This window comes from Macaca fascicularis, chromosome 7, assembly GCF_037993035.2.
Source record: "Macaca fascicularis isolate 582-1 chromosome 7, T2T-MFA8v1.1".
In the NCBI taxonomy this organism is placed as follows: Eukaryota; Metazoa; Chordata; class Mammalia; order Primates; family Cercopithecidae; genus Macaca; species Macaca fascicularis.
In genome coordinates, this window is record NC_088381.1 from 94,410,836 (window position 1) to 94,433,801 (window position 22,966).

A 22,966-nucleotide genomic window follows, 5' to 3' on the forward strand; every position below is an offset into this window, starting at 1 on the left:
TATTAGGGTTATGAAGATCAAATGGGTTAATGTAATAGTGCTTGCTTATAACTGAGCTTGGCATATTTTAAATGTTTGCTAAATGTTAGCTATGGTATTCTCTTTTTATTGTGACAAAATATGTATACCATAAAATTTGCCATTTTAACCACTTTTAAGTGTACAATTCAGTGGCATTATTATATTCACAATGTTATGCAATCTTCACCACTTTCTATTTCCAAAACCTTTTATCACCTCTAATAAAAATATCTACCCTTTAAGTTATAACTCCTCATTTTCCCTTCATGCAGACAAATTTGCCAGTTCTTGATATTTCATACAAGTGGAATCATCCAATACTTGCAAATTTGTGCCTTGTTTGTTTCAGTTAGCATGATGTTTGCAAGGTTCATCCATGTTGTAGCAAATGGAAGAACTTCATTTCTCATTATGGCTGAATAACTTTCCATCATAGGTAATATCATGTTTTTGTTTAACTGTTTATATATGTTGATGAACACTTGAGTTGTTTCTACCCTTTAGCCATTATGAATAATATTACAGGGAACATTGGTATGCAAACATCTTTGTAAATGTCTATTTTCAATTTTGGGGGATATATACATACTCAGGGGAAATGCTGGGTCATGTGGTAATCCTATGTTTAACTTTTTGAAGAACAAACTGTTTTACACAGAAGCAGCATCATTTTACATTCCTATCAACAATGTACAAGAATTCCAATTTCTGTCCATCCATCATTAACACTTGTTTTTGTTTTGTTTTTGTTTTTATAACTATAGTAGTAGGTATGAAGTGGGATCTCTATGGATTTTGATTTTTATTTCCTTAGTCACTAATGATGTTGAGCATTTTAAAATGTGTTTATGTGTTTATTGGCCACTTGTATATTTTCATTGAAAAATATCTATTCAAGTTATTTGCCCATTTTTAAATTGGGCTTTTGACTTTTTGTTGTTCAGATGTGAGTATTCTTTACATGTTCTGAATATTAGTGTCCTGTTGGATATAGGATTTGCAAATATTTTCTCCAAATTTAAATGTCTTTTCATTTTCTTGATGATATCCTTTGATATATAAAAGTTATTAATTTTAATAGTCCTACTTATTTTTCTTTTGTTTTGCTTTTCATATCACATCTAAGATTCCATTGCCAAATTTAATGTTATGAAGATTTACTCCTGTATCTTTCTAACAGTTTTATGATTTTAGATCTTATAGCTAGGTCGTTGATTTATTTCGAGTTAATTTTTGTATATGATATGAGGCAGAGATCCCATTTCATTTATTTGCATGTGGAAATCCAGTTGTTCCAGTACAATGTTAACTATTCTTATGAGTTATGGAAGGTATCAGAGTCTAGTATACAGTAGTTATAACTTATTAATGACTTGAATATTAGCATACTCTATTTCTTTTATTTTCCTTTTATTTTCTTCTTTCTTTGCTCTTTTAGCATACTCTATTTCTAAATTAAGATTTAGAAAAGGTTTTTATTGGTACTAGGGGAGGAAGACAAAAAATGGAGAATAAAGATGAAAAAAAGATGGTAAGATTCTCTTTTATCTTGAATAACGTTATTCATGTCTATATGAATGGTATGTTCCAGAGCCTCTAAAAATTCTTGGACACTCATAGGAGGATTCTGATATATAGTTTTATATACCCTCTTTATACTCTGTTCCCCAGAAGTCCTGCTACCCTACATAAGGAAAAAGCCTGGGATGACAAAGGATAAATATTTTAAGTGTTCCGAACTTTTCCATTCTACATTTTCACCTCCGTGTTCTATTAGCTCTTTCTAAAATGCAAAGCCAAAATGAAAGTTACTCCCACCATACTAAACTACACAACAACTCACATTTCTCTTATGCCTGGCCTTTGGTCTAAGAAAACATTTTGCCTCTTAAACTAAGGAAAGATAGGAATTTTTAAAATAGAAATTAGGTACAAACTAACAAAAAATGGAAAGCACAGAAAAATTAAAATTTAATCTCTTTCCTATATACTAACAACTAAAATGTATCCATGAATTGGCTTAGTTAATACGTGTTTATGAAACACCAAGGCATGCTTCCTATTTCTTACTTCAAATATGCCAAGGCAGCATGCCTATCCAAGTTTTGTTAGCTGGAGATAGACTTGGGATATCCCCACATCTAGGTAATAAGTTTCTCAGTTTTATTTGCAAATTTATTTCCAGCTCTCCCTCCTCAACCCCAGTTTCAATCTATATAGTTTGTATACTTTAAACCAATTATGTAAGTCATAGACATGGTCCTATATTCCCTCAACCAATCCCAAAGATTGCATATTTTGTTAGCACAACCCTTCATCACACCCCGATCCCATGATCTCGTTTTTACCTCTCACCTACTTAGCTCATCCTTTGTCTGAATTATTTTTAGACAAAGGATGGTTGTGAAGCTAATTGGTTGTGAAGCTAGTCCTACATGCTGGAAAAGACCAGCCTCCTAGCATTGCAACTACAGAGCAGTGCTATAGGTGTTTGTGGCTGAGCATATATTCAGCAAGTGCTGTTACCATGGTGGAGTTAATGAGCCTGTCAGTAGACCAGTGCCCAACATATAGTAGAAGACTAGCCTCAATAACACCATCATGTAGCATAAGGATTAATGGTAAAGATACAATTGCCATTAAGTAAAGGCCAGCCCATATCCTCATCCTTACATTCAATTTCTGAACAGGTACTGACTACAACTCCACTAAATCCTTGGATATCTCTAGGGAGAAAAAGAGTCCCCTTCATTAAATACAAAAAGTATAATTTTTTTTCTACTCTAAAGAGAGGGAATTCGAAATATGATTTGAGTCTTTTTTAGAACACAAAGCATGCAACTTAGTATGTGGAGCAAATTCACACTGGCTACATTAATATCCAGTCCTGGTCTCTCAAGCAGCTCTGTGATTCTGACAGAAAATGCCATCATTCCCTGCTGGAACCCGTCTGAATCCTGTCAGCTCTTCTGACAGCCAGAAGCAGAGTTCTCATCTTTTACAGTTTCTAAAACCCCTTTTCTATTGAACTGCCCAGTAAATTCCCATTTCTCTGTCAATGAGAAATCTCTGAATTTCTCAGCTTATTTGCAAAGCTGAGATGAATGACAGATTCTGAGTTTAATTACTACTGAAGTTAAGGACACTAGTTCTGTCTACCACCACAGGCCTTTCTGAAATTCCCCAAATGCTCACAAACAGTACCCATCTAGAGTTCTTTCGTTTTAGGTTAACAACTTGAAAACTGCTCTACCAATATATATATAATAATAACCAAAATACTGGGAGATATCCAGTGAAAATAAGGGCAAAGTTATTTCAGCAGACCTCATAGACCTAAATTAAAAAGTTATTTCAGTAGACCTCCCTTTTAAGGACTTCCTAGTAAAGTTCACTCAGGGATGTCTGTATCTATACCAGTTGTATATATTTTAACATTCTCTATATAGTATATTTTCCAACATGGTCTTTCTGAAAAGATGTATTTCAATCTTTTCGTAACTCAATTTGGAATATTAAATGCTATGTCTTAACTTTATGCTCTTTGCATTCTCAGCCATTTTGTTGACTATCTCTGTGACATTGGACAAGCACTTCACCTTTTGGGATCTTATTCATCTATAATATAAAGGAGTTTATTAAACCGTTTTGAGAATACTTATAGTTCTGACTTTCTATAACAGTAATTTGAAAATATTATGAAATATGGGTAAGAAGTCAAGGAAATTTTATCTCTAATTCTTTTCTGAGGAATTGAAGAGTTAAGTTGAAATCTATTGCTTTATGGGAGAATACTAACTTACAATAATATATTAATTTTAATATATTATTGGCGGTCAATGAAAGAAGAATAAAGTATATTGAAATAGATATTTATCAAAAAATTTGTAAATACTTAAGTGACTTACACATAATGTGTGATGCTGGAATCTTTATGTAGATTTAGATATTGAATATATTCTTTCATAATGCAGACAAATATTAATATGTCCCTGTGATACATATAAAATAAAATTATTTGAAATAATTGAAAGCCAGAATCAATTACATAGAGGCCAAAATGTATCATTCTGTTGATCCAAATTGTTTTGCCAAGGCAATTTTGAGGTATTTTGAGGGAGTTAGATTTATACAGTTGATAGGTTACAGGCTGGCTGCCTTGTTTTATTTTACCAGCACTGTCTCCATCTTGAGAGCTAATATTTAAACATAGGTAGATTTTATATTTTAAAAATATTGTTTTCAGTGCCCTTATGAAAATTCACATAATCTAGGAACTCTGGTTCCACATTCACATGTAGCAGTGCTTGGCCAAAGCTGAATAGCAGCTGTCTGTTTAGTCAGGGCATAGGCTCTGGGCCTTGAACTGATTCCTACCACTCACACTTCTAATGGGTTACTTCACTCATTATGTTGTCTACCTGCAATTTCAGTGAATATGTTTATCCCATTTGTTAGGACTGTTAATATAGAATGAAAATAAATTTTTCCTCTGGATTAATAAAAAAGGCTTTGGATTCCTTGTCACCCAAATTTAGCATCCTGTTTTAAAAGTATGTTTATTGGAATTTGTACATTTTTATAGTTTTAGATCCTTAAGCTTTCTGAAGTGAGTAAATGTCCACCCTTGATTGGTATAATGTCCAAATAAAGACAAGGACAAGCATTGGGTTATATATTTTTCGTGGAGAAAATACAGAGGAAAGTATTCCATTTAAATTTGAATACCAATTAAATGGAATATTTAATAAGCACCATTATTAATAGTTAAAATTCCTCAAATATTTCACCCTAACACAAAGAAAGCTATTTAGACATTCAACAAACACTGAAGATAAAAGTTAAATTAGATAGATGTGTTATGGTTTAAATGGAACCCCCTTTTTCAATAAAAATAAGAAGTTACAAAATCCTTTCTTTTTTTTTTTGCTTTTTTTTGTTTTGTTTTGTTTTTTGTTTGTTTTGTTTTGTTTTTGAGACGGAGTCTCGCTCTGTCGCCCAGACTGGAGTGCAATGGCGCGATCTCGGCTCACTGCAAGCTCCACCTCCCGGGTTCACGCCATTCTCCTGCCTCAGCCTCCCAAGTAGCTGGGACTACAGGCGCCCACCACCATGCCTGGTTAATTTTTTTTGTATTTTAGTAGAGGCGGGCTTTCACCGTGTTAGCCAGGATGGTCTCCATCTCCTGACCTCGTGATCTGCCCGTCTCGGCCTCCCAAAGTGCTGGGATTACAGGCGTGAGCCACCTTTCTTTTTTTTTCCCCTTAGAGGTTAACTCTTGCCCTGGCTCCCAGACTAGAGTGCAATCATTATCATATCTCATTGCAGCTTCAGCCTCCCAGTTAGCTAGAACTATAGGTGTACTACCAAACCCAGCTAATTTTCTTTTAATTTTATAGAGCTGGGATTTCACTATGTTGCCCAGACTGGTCTCAAACTTTGAGCCTCAAGTGATCCTCTTGCCTGGGCCTCCCAAAGTGCTGGGATTACAGATGTGAGCCACTGCATCCTGCTTTTAACATGTTAAAATGAGGTTTATGACATACACTCTTAACATGACTTTGAAATGATAAAAGTATTTTTACTCAAAACTCAAAAATTTAAATCCAAAGTATGCAGAATCCCAGAGGCTCTTCTGCAAAGTACTAGGAAGTCGCATACAGTAGTTTAAAAACTATTGTTCAATTACCAACTAGCCAAAGATGACAATATTTAGAAGATTAATAAACAGTTTACTTAAACTAGAGATTACTTTGCTGTTTGTTCCCTCCCTTCTTAAAATATATTTAATTCTGAAAGAGATATATGGAACTATTGAAGCAGGAAATTATCATGATGTATACTTGTACTCTTTCCACCATGAAGTCTCAGGTGAATGGTAGGGTAGAAAATAATATGTTTTGTCCATGGCAGCTTTGTCCTACAGCAGCTGCAGTAAGACAAGAAAATAAAATTCTCTACCTTAGAGTAGAGATTCCAAGCTTTCTGGAGTTGCATTACCTAAAAATTGGAAATATCTGTTTTATTATTTTATTTTTTTAGAGAAAAGTTTTTGCTCTTTCACTCTGGCTGACTGGAGCAGTGGCACAGTCATGACCCACTGGAGCCTCGAATTATTGGGCTCAAGTGGTCCTCTCCTTCAGCTTTCCAAGTAATGGGGACCACAGGCATACCACCATACCTGGTTAATGTAATTTTCTTTTCTTTCTTTTTTTTTTTTTTTTTATACATATATAGAGAGAGAGGTGGTGTCTCACTGTGGTGCCCAGGCTGGTTTCAAACTCCTGGCTTCAGTTGATCCTTCTGGGCCTCCCAAAATGCTGAGATCACCAAAATATCTTTTATTTTATTTCATAACACATATTATCCAGCCTCTGGGGTAGACTACTTGGCATAGACATTTAATTTTCTGAGTTTCATCGTTCTGTTTTATTTTGTTTTGAGAATTTGGTGGAGATGCTAGAGATCATGAAAAATATTGAAATGTTCCCAACCAGATGTGCAAAATTTTACCTTATGTTATTTTACAAGGTTGCTTCTTTCTTGCATCTTAATTCTGATAAAAGTGTCCTCAAAAATGAACATTGGTGTGGCCAGTAAATACAGTTCAGAGAGATTAAGAGTGCTTCCACAGAAAACATGCTAGACATTTAAATGTATTACCACTATTAGATTATAAAATCCAAGGTACCAGAGCTTGTATCTGGCTAGGTCATCATTTCATTTCATTTTGCAACATAATACATGGCCAGAATATATATCTGAAAAATATTTGTTAAATGAATCCCTACTACTTTTTAATGACCTATTAATTGCATCCTTAATATGTAAGAATTCAGAAGCTTTCAGGTATACATTCACTGTAATTTAGACAGATGCAAACTGCTTGGGAAGTATCAAATATGCAACGTTTACAGTGAAGCCAGCTATATCATGATGTGTAGCCCTTATTTTACTATTTTTAGATCAGTGTTTCTCAATATCTTCAAATTAAATGTACCCAAGTCACCATTTTTGCTGAACTAATAGTTATAGTACCCTTTAGTATGTTGTTTAATAGTCCATATAGAATGAGCAACTATTTTCAGACAGGTGTTATACTTTTGTAGATGAAGCAGAATGAAGTTTTAAAATATTTTTCAAGTAGTGGAATTACTACATATAATATGGAAAGATGTTCAACCTCATTATTAATCAGGAAAATTAAATTTAAGTCATAGTAAGAGAGTTCATATCTATCAGATTAAAGCAATGTAAATTTCTGATAATAACAGATTTGTCAGGATACGAAGCAATGGTACTCTTATCCTCTCTGGTGGGTGTAAAAGGCCGATATCCCTGAAGCACATAGATGCAAAAAGCCTGAAGAACATAGATGCAAAAAGCCTGAACAAAATACTAACAAACTGAGTCTAGCAGCATATCAAAAAGCTAATTCACTAGGATCAAGTAGGCTTTATTTCTGGAATGCAAGGTTGGTTCAACATATTCACAAATCAGTCAATGTGATATACCACATAAGCAGAACCCAAAAGAAAAACCATACAAAGATCAATTGAAGCCAGGAGTTTGAAACCAGCCTAGGCACCACAGTGATACAGTAGATACAGAAAAAGCCTTTAATAAAATGTAACATCCCTTCATGACAAAAACCCTCAACAGATTAGGTATTGAAGGAACATACCTCAAAATAGTAAGAGCCAACTATGACAAACCCACAGCCAACATCATACTGAATGGGCAAAAGCTGGAACCATTCCCTTTGAGAGCTGGGACAAGACAAAGATACCCATTCTCACCACTCCTATTGAACATAGAACTGAAAGTCTTAGCCAGAGCAATCAGGCAATAGAAAGTAATAAAATACATCCAAATAGGAAAAGTAGAGGTCAAGCTCTCTCTCTTTTTCAAAGATATGATTGTAGAATTAGAAAACCCAAAAGTCTCTGCCAAAAAGTTTCCTGGAACTGATAAATTAAGTGAAGGTTCAGGATACAAAAAATGTACAAAAATCTTTCACATTTTTATGTGCCAATAATGTGCTAGTTGAGGGCCAAATCAAGAACGCAATCCCATTTACAGTAGCCACAAAGAAAATGAAATACCTAGGAATTCATCTGACAAAAAAGATGAATGATCTTTATAAGGAGAACTACAGAATACTGTTGAAACAAATCAGAGACAACACAAATAAATGGAAAAATATCCCATGCTCGTGGATTGGAATAATTAAGAGAGTCAAAATGGCTATATTGCCCAAAGCAATTTGTAGATTCAACACTATCCTTATCAAAATACCAATATCATTTTTCATGGAATTAAAAAAAAAATCTATTCTAAAATTCATTTGGAACCAAAAAAGAGCTCAAATAGTCAAAGCAATTCTAAGCAACAGCAGCAACAACAACAAAGCCAGATGCATCACATTGCCTGACTTCAAACTATACTATGTGGTGACAGTAAATCAAAACAGCACTACACTGGTATAAAAAGAGACGCATAAACCAGGGGAACAGAATAAAGAACCCAGAAATAAACCTGTGCACTTACCATAATCTGATCTTTGAAAAAAATCAACATAAATCAGCAATGGGGAAAGGACTCCATATTTAATAAATGGTGCTGGGATAACTGTTTAGCTATATGCAGAATGAGACTGGACGCCTACCTCTTGTCATATATGAAAATTAACTCAAGATGAGTCAAAGATTTAAAATAAGACTGCAAACTATAAAAATCCTAGAAGAAAATCTAGGAAAATACTCTTCTGAACATAGGCTTGGGCAAATAATTTATGGCTAAGTCCCAAAAGGAATTCCAACAAAAACAAAAAATAAACAAGTGGGACCTAATTAAACTAAAGAACATCTGCACAGCAAAAGAAACTACCAACAGAGTAAAACAGACAATCTACAGAATGGCAGAAAATATGCCCAAGCTATGCATCTGACAAATGTCTAATATCCAGAATCTACAAGAAAATTAAATAGATCAACAAGCAAAAAAACAAAATATCCAATTAAAAAATGGGAAAAGGACATAAACAGACGCTTCTCAGAAGGAGACATGCAAGCAGCCAATGAACATATGAAGAAATGCTGAATATCACTAATCATCAGATAAATGCAAATCAAAACCACAATGAGATACCATCTCACCAATTGGATTATTAAAAATTACTAAAAATTCAACAAACAACATGTTGGTGAGGCTGAGGAGAAAAGGGAATGCTTATACACTGTTGGAGGGAATGCAAACTAGTTCAGTCACTGTGGAAAGCATTTTGGAGATTTCTCAAATAACTTATTAATAAAATAGAACTACCATTCGACCCAACAATCTAACGGGTATATAATCAAAGGAAAATAATTCATTCTGTCAAAAAGTCACATATACTCAAATGTTTGTTGCAGCTGTATTCACCACAACAAAGACGTGGAATAAACCCAGATGCCCATCAACAGTGGATTGGAGAAAGAATATGTGGTACATATAGACCATGCAATACTATGCCACCATAAACAGGAATGAAATCATGTCCTTTGCTGCAACACGAATGGAGCTGAAGGCCATTATCCTAGGCAAATTAATGCAGGAACGAAAAACCAAATACCATGTGTTCTCACTTATAAGTGGGAGCTAAACATTGAATGCACCTGAACATAAAGATGAAAGCAGTAGACACTGGGGACTACAAAACAGCAGAGGGAGGTAGGAAGGGAGCAGATGTGGGCTGAAGAACTCCCTGTTATGTACTATGTTTACTGCCTGGGTAATAGAATGGTTGGGACACCAAGACTCAGCATCATGCAAACCTGTACATGTACCCTTTAATCTATAATAAAAGTTGAAATTAATTTAAAAAAGAAAATAGCTCATAGTAGACGTTTAGACTATTCACAGATATTTCTTCTTCTTCTTTTCTGGGCTTACACTAAAATGTTTACCACACCCTAAAAGTTAAATGTGACTATGTAACCTCTATACTTTTCAAGTGGGAGACTTTAAGAGCAATGAGTGATGAAGGAGGTGTTTTCCCACTTTTTGTGGTGACTGGCAGCATATTCTTAGGGAGGATAATGTGAAGGAGAGACTCTCCCTACTCAACCCCCTATCTAAGATGAAAACATAACATGAGCAACAAATAAACTTTTGTTGTTTTAACCACTAAGATTGTGGAGGTTGTCCAAGCCCATTCCCACTGCTCTAGCATTACTGAGTAAAGTGAAACAGGAAAAAAAAGGAAAAAATGGAATATCTATAAACTATAAAAGAATAAACTCTAATATATTCATACAACAGAATCCTGTAGAGCAGAGAAAATTAATGAAACATAGCCAAATGCATCGACAAAGACGAATCTCTCAGTATATTATTGAATGTAAGAAGCAAGTCAGAATAGTACAATTTATGTTAAATGCAAAGTGTGAAGAGTTGATGGAAATTATAAGAATCCATGCATAGGTTGTAAAAATATAAAGAAAACCTAAGAAATGATTAATATGAAACTCAGGATCGTGATGGTCTCTTCTCCACTATCTCTGTGTAGTGGAGAAGAAAGAGAAATGTACTCAAGAAATAGAGGGCTTTTAACAGGCAGCGTTTTATTTCTTAACCCAAATAATGGATATGTCTGTGTTCATGGTAATATACCATAACTTGTCCTTACATGTTTTATATATTCTTCTCCGTGTATTCCATCTTTCACAGATAAAACTATTTTTAAATCCATCAACAATAATCCTGACAAAGAGCAGCCCATAAAATAGGTTGAATAATATTTTGTGGAGTAGCCTATATAATTCGTTAAGAAAAGTTTGATTTTGTTGTTCAGGGTCACAGATGGAGATGAAATCAGTGATATCCTAATTTTGCTTTGGATGATTTTTGTGAGAAGTTGGGCAATGTTTTATTAGCTCCATTTACATTTTTAGGTTTATGAAGTACCAGTATATTTGAAGATTAATATTTACAAAACACCTTGCATCTGAAATAGTACCATATTCTGTATTAAAATATGATACTACTATTGGAAATAATATATTAAAAATACACCATAGTTTCTGACTAATGAGTGTTCTTGAATGAGTAATGGGAGAATTGGCAATCTAGATCATTACTGGGTTGGTTCTGAGTGATGATATGAAACATTTAGCTTAATGGAAGAGATAAAAAATGATAGTAATTAGATAGATTTTTGAAAGCTGAAAGTTCAAACGTATACCAAACTCTGAAAACACTTTCATAGTGCTTTTTACATGATGAAAAAAATGCCAGGGGCATACAAATCCATAGGAAGAGTGTTTTGAACAGAGAAAAAAAAATGTAAGCTTGCTTAGGATGTTAGCACCAAATGTCAAATGCCATGCTGCTGGCTTTTGGTGTTAACTTTTATAGATTACAGGTAACCCTCCATACAACATTAGTTTTTCCAAAGGTCGTGAAAAAAATATGGTCCCTGCCAACAGCACACCTAAATTAACAGTTTTCCATTTTTTTAAATGAGCAGGATTGAGTACAGTGCTTTCCGCAAAGGCAGGTCATTAAAGACAGGTGATTAAGTCAGGCCTGAATAAAAGAGGGGTTTGAGATGTGACTCCAAGGTGGGTGAACAGAGCATCTGAAGCATGACAGTATCAGGTAGGAGTTGAGTTAACAATGCTATCCATGGAGAGTAATGTGACCGCTGAAAGCACTCTAGTAGTGGTATCCAAAAAATGGCCAAATTTAATGTCAAAGTTCATCTGAGTTCAAATTAGACCTCAGTCAAACCCACGGGTATAGGTATGTTTCTAGAAAAGAGAAGTAGATTAGGATTAGGTAAGCTGGAAGACTGAGTAGGATTTGCTAACAGGAAGTTAGAATGTGAATCTGAACCCAAAGCAGACTACTAATCATAAAGAAAAAGTACACAACGTAGCTGTTTGCTCCATCTGAGTAACATAAACGTCTAGGGCATTCATACCAAGAGCATTATATATATGTCCTAAACTCTTCTCAGCCAGGAATGGAAATTTGAGTAGTCTACCAGGCTTGTGTAATTCCCAGCTTTTGAACCATATAGAGTTAAATTTGCAGGATTCTGAAGGACTTCTGTACTTGTAATTGGCCAGACCAAAAATGAAGGGACTGATTATAAAAACCATCTTTTTAACTGTTAGAGATAGTCAAAACTTTTGATTCTACTTGCTGCTTCCTAGAACTCAGCCTGCATGCTGTGAGAAGCCCAAGGCAGACAGAGGAATCACAAAGATGAGAACAGAAGCATCCTAGGTATGTTAAGCACTGACAACCCCATGAGTGGGTAATTTTGGTAGCCACCTTCCAATATGGCATCCAATAAAGGCTGCTTCCTGGTATTCACATCCCTGTGTATTTCTCTTCCACATTGTGTCAGTGTTAGTTTGTTTGAATACCACAGAGGTGATGATTGTCACTTTCAAGATTACATTATCAAATGCACTGTGGTTTCCATCTTGGTAGCCCTCTCTCAGATCACTCCCTCTGGGAGAAGCCAGCTGTTATGTTCTGAGAATGCTCAGGTGGCCTGTGGAGAGGTCTATCTGAGGAGGAACTGAGGCCCACTTACAAATACATGAAATGAGTCTATCTTACTTCAAATGACTGCAAATTTAGCTGATAACTTGACTCAACCATAGGAGAGACCCTGAGACAGAACCACCCAGTTAAGCTTCTCTTCGATTCTGGATCCACGAAATCTGCAAGATAATAAATTTTTGTATTCTCAAGCTGCCAAGTTCTGGAGTAATATATTGTACAGCAATTAATAACTAAAGCCTACATATTAAGCATTTTCGGTCAATTGAGCCTCCAGATGATTGTAGCCTCAGCTGACATGTGGAGTAGAAGATGCCATCTGAGCTAAGTTAACCTTAAGTCATGATAGACAATAAATCAATTGTTATTTTAAGCCATTAAGTGTGGGGATTTTTTTGCAGCAATAGGTAACTATAACAGAAATTGATAACTATAGGTGGGGCACTGCTGTAACAAAAGCCTAAAATATGTGACATTGACTTTGGGACCAGTCAGTGGCTATCAGCCAAAGGAGCCTCAAAGAAACAGTTAATAGCAGCTGTAAGATAGCAAGGAAATTGTTATTGGAGCTTGAGGGAGAGGTGACTCTGTTCTGCCCTATTATGGAGTGGCAGAATGTTTGACAATGCTTTAACTTGCAGCAATATAAAAGATAGAAAATATATCTAATGAATCTCTGTATTTGGCTAATGAGATTTCTATACAGAATGTTGAAAGTGCCAACTGGTTTCTTTTAGTTATCTATGATCATTAATAGGGTAAAATAAACTAAAGAAGGAACTGTTCAGTTTTCAACTAGTGTCTAGAGTATGGGTCTGCAAACGTCTTCTGTATTGGACCAGATAGCAAATATTTTAGGCTTTTCAAGCTGTATGGTGTCTCTAGCAACTACTCAAGTCTGCAGTTATAGCATAAAATAAATCTAGACAATGAATGGGTATGGCTGTGTTCCAATAAAACTTTGTTGACCAAAGCAGGTGACAGTCTGCATTTTATCTGTGGGCTAAAGTCTACCCACCTCTGATCTAGAAGAAACACATTTGAACCAGTATTTATAGGTTGAAACATAAATTATTCTTTTATCTAACCCCTTCATCCCACAAAAGATTTTCAGAATAAATAAAAACCTGGAGACAAAGATCAGATTCAGAGTGGTACCAGAAAAACAGCCTCAGAGTGAAAGTGAAGATCAGATAATTGGAAGACCCTTTGTACAGTCCTCAGAAAGACAAAGGGATTATCCCTTAGACTCTGTCATACACCTAATAGGGCTTTTAAATAATCTTAAGGACTTGCCTTCTTTGACCTCTCACCTAGACAATAGAGTTTCTCACAATCTTAAGGGAGTGCCTCTTAATCACAAAAGGGATTTTTAAGAATGTAAAGGTATTGTCCCCATAGAACCCTGATTCTAAGGCCAAGTAGAGAGGAGTGTGTCCTGAAGAGTCTGTTTTAAAATAACAGTATAGACAGGAGGTTAAAAATTTTTAAAGACATTTTAACAACTTGGACTAAAATAGACAGAAGTAGTTCAAATTGAAATAAGACCTCATGTGTTATTAATCTCCTATGAGAACATGATTTAACTACAAGCACATTCCATTTCTTATGGAAAGAGAAGGATGACTCAGAAGGCAGAGCTATGGGGAACCACTCTTATGTAGCAGAAATTGACCCTAATAAAGAAATATTTTCTGTCCCTTGAAACAAAGAAAATGGTGACAAGTCCTGCTTGATCTCAGAATTACTATGAACTAATAACTGCTATGGGACTCCTGTTTCACTGTTTGAGATTGGAGGTTTCTACTGTGGCTACCATGACCCTTTTCCAGTCTTGTATATTGTACAGGTCAGATAATTATTTTATTGGTGGTGTTTCATTTTTTAGTTCACAATTGCTCCTGAGGTATGTGAAACGTCTCCTGCATCTGCGTCCAGCTCTGTCAATAGATGGCAGGAGTGTTGGATATGAACTGATACCATAATGGAATGGGAATGTGTGGGGATCTTGGGATATGGTGAGTGTACTTGGTATGAGAATTGTTACTGCCAGAGGGCAGAATCCGGAATGCCTCTCCAAATTCTTCCCCTTCTCATGTGTGTTAGTCCTAGTAGCAATAGATGGAGTTTATCTCCCCTTTCCTAGACTATGGGCTGCTCTTGTCACTAACTCCGATCAGTCAAATGGTTATGAAACTGATAAAATTGCTGCTTTGGAACTCACAGGCCCAGAATTTAAGAGGATTGGTAGTGTGGTAGTTACAAAATATGCTGCTCAGATCCCCTCCTTAGGAAAGAACTTGCTGTGCAGCAATGAGGAATGAAGACAGCAAAGAGCCTTCAGTTTTGAACTCCTTTAACATGTACCTCAGCTGTAGAGACCTGGCTCACCTGAGATCATACTCTTAGGACAAAGGGAGCATATAAAGGTCTGAACATTTTGTCCTGATGTGTGACAAGCATGCACGTTAACAGCTACATCACAGTTTGACTTCTCTCTCTGCCTAATCCTGCTCTGCTTTTTTTCCTCGGGTAGAGATTCCTAATAAACATCTTGTACATAAAACTTTGCAGAATATTCCTGAGAATCCAACCTACAACAGGTAGCTTGTACTTCCTGCCCCTTAGAATCTGGTAACCAGGCTGTGGAAAAGCCAAATCTGTATGGAAAGGCCATATAGAGAACACTCCGGTCCATGAAGCTAGCTGAGTCCCTTGTCAATAGACAGCACCAGCTGGAAGCCATGTGAATGAGCCATCTTGAACTTTCAGCCCTGCTAAACCCCCAGGTGATTGTACCCACCTTGCTGACATCACACAGATCAGAACCGCCCATCTGAACTCGGTCAAATCACGGAAACATAAACAACAAGAAAATAATTGTTTTGAACCACTAAGTTTTGAGGTGGTGTATTATGCAGCAGTAGTTAACGAAAACATCTCCCCAGCTATCTCCTTGCTAAGCAAAAGTTTTTGGTAAATTGCCACTGCAGTTACTTTCTCTTTTTACTGTTAACTGGTAATGTATTCCCCACCTTTCTATCCCCGGGTTATTGTGCACTTATTACAAAACTTAGTATTCCTTTATCTTTTTGCATCTTCATCTATTTGGGAAACTATCTCCCAAATTTTATAAAAATATAAAAAACAAAGTCAGGATTTTTAAAAAGAGGAGGTTTAAGCAGAAAACTTTTAGACATTGTTCTTTCTCCTTTCTTCTTGCAGATACATATCTATTTTTAAAAACAAGTACTTTGTCTTGCCCTTTCTTATGAACAATAAGCAAGGAGTTAAGGTATATTCATCTCTTTTTACTTTCCATAAAAAGAAAAACATTTTGCTTGTCTGTATCAGAAGGTCTTAGCTCCAAAACAGGATATTTTCCTAAGATTCTGCTGTAACCAGTAGTATTTGACAATCTGTTATGCCTTGAGCAGACTTTGAGAAATGTGGTCTTAAATAATTAATTTTTAATGGTAGCTTTTCAGGGAAATTATTAGGTGGATAAGTTTGGAATAGGATAACCTTTGAAAGACTTTCAATATATTTCTAAATTGTTCTATAAGATAAGAAAAGTCAGCTGCCTTATTTTCAGTTTCCGACTCTTTATTAACAGAGTAAGATAAAGTTGTCACTTTTAACTAAGTGAAGATCTGTACATTGGTAAATGAATTATTAAGAATCTACTATACATAATAGAAATATTATTATATTTGTATCAGTGGTGCTGGGGATTTCATAACCTTTTGGATATTTTTGGTAATGTTTGTCTCTTACTTTTTTGAATTAAGGTTAGGTTTAACCCTTTGTGCAGATTTGCCCAGGATAGACTGCTTTATGTCCATTATCTCATGATTTCTATTATCGTTATTATTACTATTGTCTTCTTTTTTTTTTTTTTTTTTTGGAAATGGAGTCTCATTCTGTCACCCAGGCTGGAGTGCAGTGGTGCCATCTGGACTCACTGCAAGCTCCGCCTCCCAGGTTCACATCATTCTCCCGCTTCAGCCTCCCAAGTAGCTGGGACTACAGGCACCCACCACCACACCCAGCTAATTTTTTTATTTTTGGTAGAGACAGGGTTTCACCGTGTTAGCTAGAATGGTTTCGATCTCCTGACCTCGCGATCCACCCACCTTGGCCTCCCAAAGTGCTGAGATTACAAGTGTGAGCCACCGCACACTATTGTTTTCTTTTATTCACAAAACTGTGCTTCTTTGGATGGTAAATTATGTGGTTACCTTATCTCAAGTGGTAGTTGTATCTAAGACATAAAACTCAGCATACTTATGTCAAAAAATAATTAGACATATTTAAATATTTTAAAAGTTAGCATTTTTTGGCCACATAATATGATCAGAGTATTTAAGTGTATTTGAAAGTTTTTTTAAAAAGGTTAGGATACATTTTAAAAAGAACCTACATAATTTTAGGCTTAATTGGTTTAAAATGCCCTTTCTTAAGTTGAAATAAATTATACTCCATAAGTTGACTTTTATAATTTTTGTATACAGAATATTTTCTAGTTACTTGAAGAAGGCAAATGAGGTTTGAAACCACAAGTAAATTAGAGGTTTTCTTGATCAGCAGTTACATAAATTAGAGAGAATGTCAGTTTTACATTAATATTTAATAATAAGTTGATTAAACTTTGATTGAAAACTTGTTTGTTTACATATTATGTAAATTTATTTTGAAATAGGGTTTATAGATTTAGATGAAGTTTACATATTCAGTTTCTAAGTTTACACGTACCACATAAATTTTAGTGCCTATATGACAGCCCCTAAACAAATTTGAATTTAGACAAAAATAGCAAAATGGTAGAATTAGGCTGGGCGCCGTGGCTCAAGCCTGTAATCCCAGCACTTTGGGAGGCTGAGACGGGCAGATCACGAGGTCAGGAGATCGAGACCATCCTGGCTAACACGGGGAAACCCCGTCTCTACTAAAAAATACAAAACACTAGCCGGGCGCGGTGGCAGGCGCCTGTAGTCCCAGCTACTCGGGAGGCTGAGGCAGGAGAATGGCGTGAACCCAGGAGGCGGAGCTTGCAGTGAGCCGAGATTGTGCCACTGCACTCCAGCCTGGGGGACAGAGCGAGACTCCGTCTCAAAAAAAAAAAAAAAAAAAAAAAAAGGTAGACTTAGTGATTAGAAAGATTTTCTTTGTTTTTTAAAAATAACTTTAACTTTTGTTTTAGATTCAGAAGGTACATGTGCAGGTTTGTTACATGGGTATATTGTGTGAAGCTGAGGTTTGAGATATGAATGGCCCTATCACTCAAGTAATAAGCAGATTCCCTAACAGTTTTTCAACCCTTGTTCACCATCCTCCCCACCCCCTCTAGTAGTCCCCAGTGGCTACTGTTGCCATCTTTATATACATGTGTACCCAATGCTTAGCTTTCACTTATAAGTGAGAACATGTGGTATTTGTTCTTCTGTTCCTGCATTCGTTTGCTTAGGAAAATGGCCTTCAGTTACATCCATGTTGCTGCAAAGGACATGAATTCATTTTTTTTATGGCTTTGTAATGTTCCTTTGTGTGGATTTCATGTTCTTTTCTCAATCCATGGTTGAAGAGAAAGATTTTCAAACTTAAAATTTAACCTTGTCCCTATTAGTTTTATATTTTTAATTTTAAACAAGTGTCATACATAGTGGCATGAAAAAAAATCTCTATTATTGTCATTCTCTCCCTTGGAACCCTGTTTGCTAGCCCTATATCCTAGCTAGATCCATTTTCTGATCTTCTTTGCCTTGTGAATCTTATCTCTGTGAACTTTATGATGTGGCTTCTTTTGTCTTGCATGTCAGTTAAAGAACTAGTATCCAAAATATAAAAAAATCTTAAAGCTCAACAGTAAGAAAACATATAACCCATCAAAAAAGTGGGCAAAATATCTAGACACCTCACCAAAGAATATAGACACATGAAAAGCATATGAAAGATGTGCATAATTATTTCTTATAAGGGAATTCCAAATTAAAACAACAATGCAACACCACTTTATAACTATTAGACTGACTAAAATCCCTCAAACTGACAATACAATTCTGATGACAATGAAGAGCAACAATTCTCATTGTTAACCTGACTTCAACCTATACTCTAAGGCTATAGTGACCAATACAGCATTCAGGAATGGAACAGAAAATCCAGAAATAAAGCTGCATACCTACAACTATCTGATCTTTGACAAAGTTGATGAAGATAAACTATGGAGAAATGACTCCCTATTTAGTAGATGTTGGTGGCATAACTGGCTAGCCACATGGAGAAGAATGAAACGGGACCTCTATCTTTTACTGTATACAAACAGTAACTCAAGAGGAATTTGTGATTTAAATATAAGATCTCAAACTATAAGAATTCTAGAAGAAAACCAATGAAATACCATTCTAAACATTAGCCTTGGCAAGGAAGTCATGACTAAGTCCTCAAAAACAGCAAGTGAAAATTAACTAGTGGGACCTAATTAAACTAAAGGGCTTATACACAGCAAAAGAAACTATCAACAGAGTAGACAGGCAGCCTACAGAATGAGAGAAAATATTCCAAACTATGCATCTGACAAAGGTCTAATATCCAGAATCCATAAGGAACTTTAAATAATTCAACAGGCTAAAAGCAACCCCATTAAAAAGTGAGCAAAGGACAGAACGGACGTTTCTCAACAAGACATACAAATGACCAACAAACATGTGAAACAATGCTCAACATCACTAGTCATCAGAGAAATGCAAGTCAAAACCACAATGAGATACCATCTCTCATCAGCCACAATGGCCATTTTCAAAAAGTAAAAAACAAAGCAAAACAAACAAAGAAACAAACAAAAACAAGAACAGGTGCTGGCAAGGCTATGGAGGAAAGAAAACGTTACATACCCAATGTTGGTGGGAATGCAAACTGGTTCAGTTACTGTAGAAAGCAGTTTGAAGATTTCTCAAAGAACTTAAAACAGAGTTAACATTCAACCCAGTAATCCCATTACTGCGTATACACCCAAAGGAATGTAAATTGTTCTACCAAAAACACATGCACTTGTATATTCACTGAAGCACTATTTACAACAGCAAAGATATGGAATTAACCTACATGCCCATTCAGTGGTGGATTGGATAAAGAAAATGTGGGCCATATATATCATGGCATATAATGCAACCAGAAAAAGGACTGAAATCATTTCCTTTGCAACAACATGGATACAGCTGGAGACCATTATCCTAAGCAAATTAATGCAGGAGCAGAAAAACAAATACCACATGTTCTCATTTATAAGTGGAAGTCAAACACTGGGTACAAATGGACATAAAGCTGGCAACAATAGACACTGGGGACTACCAGAAGGAGGAGGAATGGAGGGAGGCAAGGGTTGAAAAACTGCCTATTGGGTACTAAGCTGACTACCTGGGTAATAAGATCATTTGTACCCCAAACCTCAGTATCATGCAGTATACCTGTATAACAAACCTGCACATGTACCTCCTGAATCTAAAATAAAAGTTGAAATTACTTTTTTAAAAAGAGAAATCAAAACAACCTAGCCACTTTGAAAGACATTTTGGTAGTATTAAAAAATATTTTCAATATTTAATATATTTTAATTTAAATGTTCAATTTTTTAAACAAAGTTAAACATAGTCTTACTATATACAGTAATTGAACTCCTGGGTATTTACTCAAATGATATGAATACTTATATACATATAACTATGTGTGTACTTATACACACACATTCATATGAATTTTTAAACTAACTATTCATAATTACCAAAAACTGGAAGCAACCAAGATACACTTCAATAGGTGGATGGATAAACAAATTGTGTTACATCAATACATTGGAATATTCTTCAGTAGTAAAATGAAAGAGCTCTCAAGATGTGAAAAGATGTGGAACATCTTGAAATGCAGTTTGCTAATTGTAAAAAGACAGGCTGAAAATATACATACTTTGATTCCAATTATATGACATTCTGCAAAAGGGCAATCCTATAGAGACAGTAAAAGGTTTGGTGGTTACCTGGGGTTCAGTCAAAGGGAAGGAGGGTCAAATAGGTGAAAAAAAAATAGGGTACTTTTTTTAGGGGATGAAATCATCTTGTGCGATGCTGTACTTATGGGTACATAACGTTATGCATTTGCCAAAAACTTACAGTACTCAGAACTTTATAGTACAAGAGTGAAACTTAATGTATGCAAATATTTTTAAAAATCATCTAGGAGGTCAGAGGATCCCAGGATGGAATGCAGATTGGGACAAGAGACTCTAACTGTATTACAAGTGTATGGGAAGAAAATATTAATGAAGGAGGTGGGGGGAAGGTGCTGATCTAATAACTTTGGAAAGGAATAGATCACACAGTACTAAATGCAAAGGAAACATCTGATACATGCTGTATTTATTTGATAAAGTTGTTTCCCATGGGGTTTTGAGTTAACAATGCTGATGCAGTCATCACTTGTCCCTGGCTATTCATGGGGGATTGGTTCTAAGACCCTCAAACTTTCCAAAATTCATGAATCTCAAGTGCCTTCCAGTCAACCCTCTGTAGCCATAGATTTTGCATCCATGGTTGATTGAATTTCAGATGTGGAACCCATGGCTACAGAAGGCCAACTACATACACATATTTCTTTTTATTGTATGTATGTGTGTGTATATATATAAAATCAAAAAAATAAATATATATGTAATCAAAATATCAATGCCCAGGAATCCATATGGGAGATATGTGTGTGTGTGTATATATATAAAATATATCTCCCATATCTACATATATCCATATATAGGATATATACATGAATACCTTTTCTCTGATAAAGCCTTATATTTAAAGGCTTTCCTATGTAAATCCAAAGTTTCGAATGATTATGGACCAGAAAGTATTCCTGAACAGAAGTCTCCTCACCAATAAAGTCATGATCAAGCCAAGCCCTAACTGCTCACAAATGAAGGTAGTGTTGAAGTGTTTATATGTCTTTAATTCTTACTGTCTCTGGCATTTCTTTATACAGCTTTGAGTCATTAAAATGATGTAGTCATTCTAATTACTTATAACAGGAAAAAGCTCTATTATTTCTAGGAACTTGTGCTCCTTTTCTTCACACATTTTCCATCTATGTCAAAAATGGTACAAATGTTAAAATAATAGTATTCTAAGTAGATGTCACTGTCCACACTATGACAAGACTAAAACTTACAGAGAAAGTAACCCATTTTGAGCCTGCTTGCCTAATAAACTGATTTTCTTATGTAGCATAGATAAATTTGATACATAGGTCATCAATATCTTATAGAAATTTAATATCATAAAAGAATATACAAGTTGAAGGATGGTCAATTCTAGTCATCCCATTTTTTTCCTGATAGTTGACATCTGCCTATGCAGATGATGATAGTTATTAAATATTGCATTGAAATTCATGTCTATGATAAAGCAATCTTAGAGATTATTGGGAAATAGAGGAATTATCTAAGAAGAAAGATCAGCAATTCAAAATATTTTATGTTGAAGCAAAGCTTCAATACATTTAGAAATAAGTCACAAGAAGGCTGAATGTCTAAAGAAAGAAATGCATGCCGATTAAGGTTTTCAAGCTAACCATTTTTTAATCCTCTCTGGTGTAGAATTTAATTTCATGTACTAATTTAATCATACAAACTTTTACTTGTACTTTGAATGCATCTATAATATATGGTATATATCTATTATCTTTTATGTAGTTTAGTTATTAAAGTAACTTTCCATAGCTCATAAAAGTAATGTTTTTTAAAAAAGAAATGTAGAAGACTGACAAGATATATTTATAACATACCATTGTACCTCTGCTGCACAGATTGTCATCCAGATAAGCAAAAAGTAAAATAATGTTATCTATGAGCATAATAACTCAATATATAGGAATTCAAATGTTTTTTTATTTGGTCATCAAGGAAGCTTCATTTGTCTTCTCTTTTTTGGCCTGTTAGATTACTCCATTGCTTTTTAGTGCTATCTTCTGTTACAGGTGTTTCACAATTAAATCAAAACCTCCTTGTCAAATTATTTATTCTGTAACTCAACTAATGAAAAATATCTCAAATAAATTAATTGCATACTTAAAGAACACATCTAGACATATTGATCTGCTGTCCTGCCATCCTGAATTGTGAAGATAAGCAGTTTTCAGCTAAGACTGTTAGTGTCTTTCCTACATCAGTGGAACTTTGGAGAATGGATCAATGGAGGATGTGGCCTATAGTTTTCAGATCTGTTTGGCCAGGGTCAGTAAAATTACACTTTATTTACAATATTCTTATTTTCTCTTGTTGATTATATGACAGCATACTAAATCAGGGAAATCATAGTGTTGTTGCTTAGTTACAATGGATTTT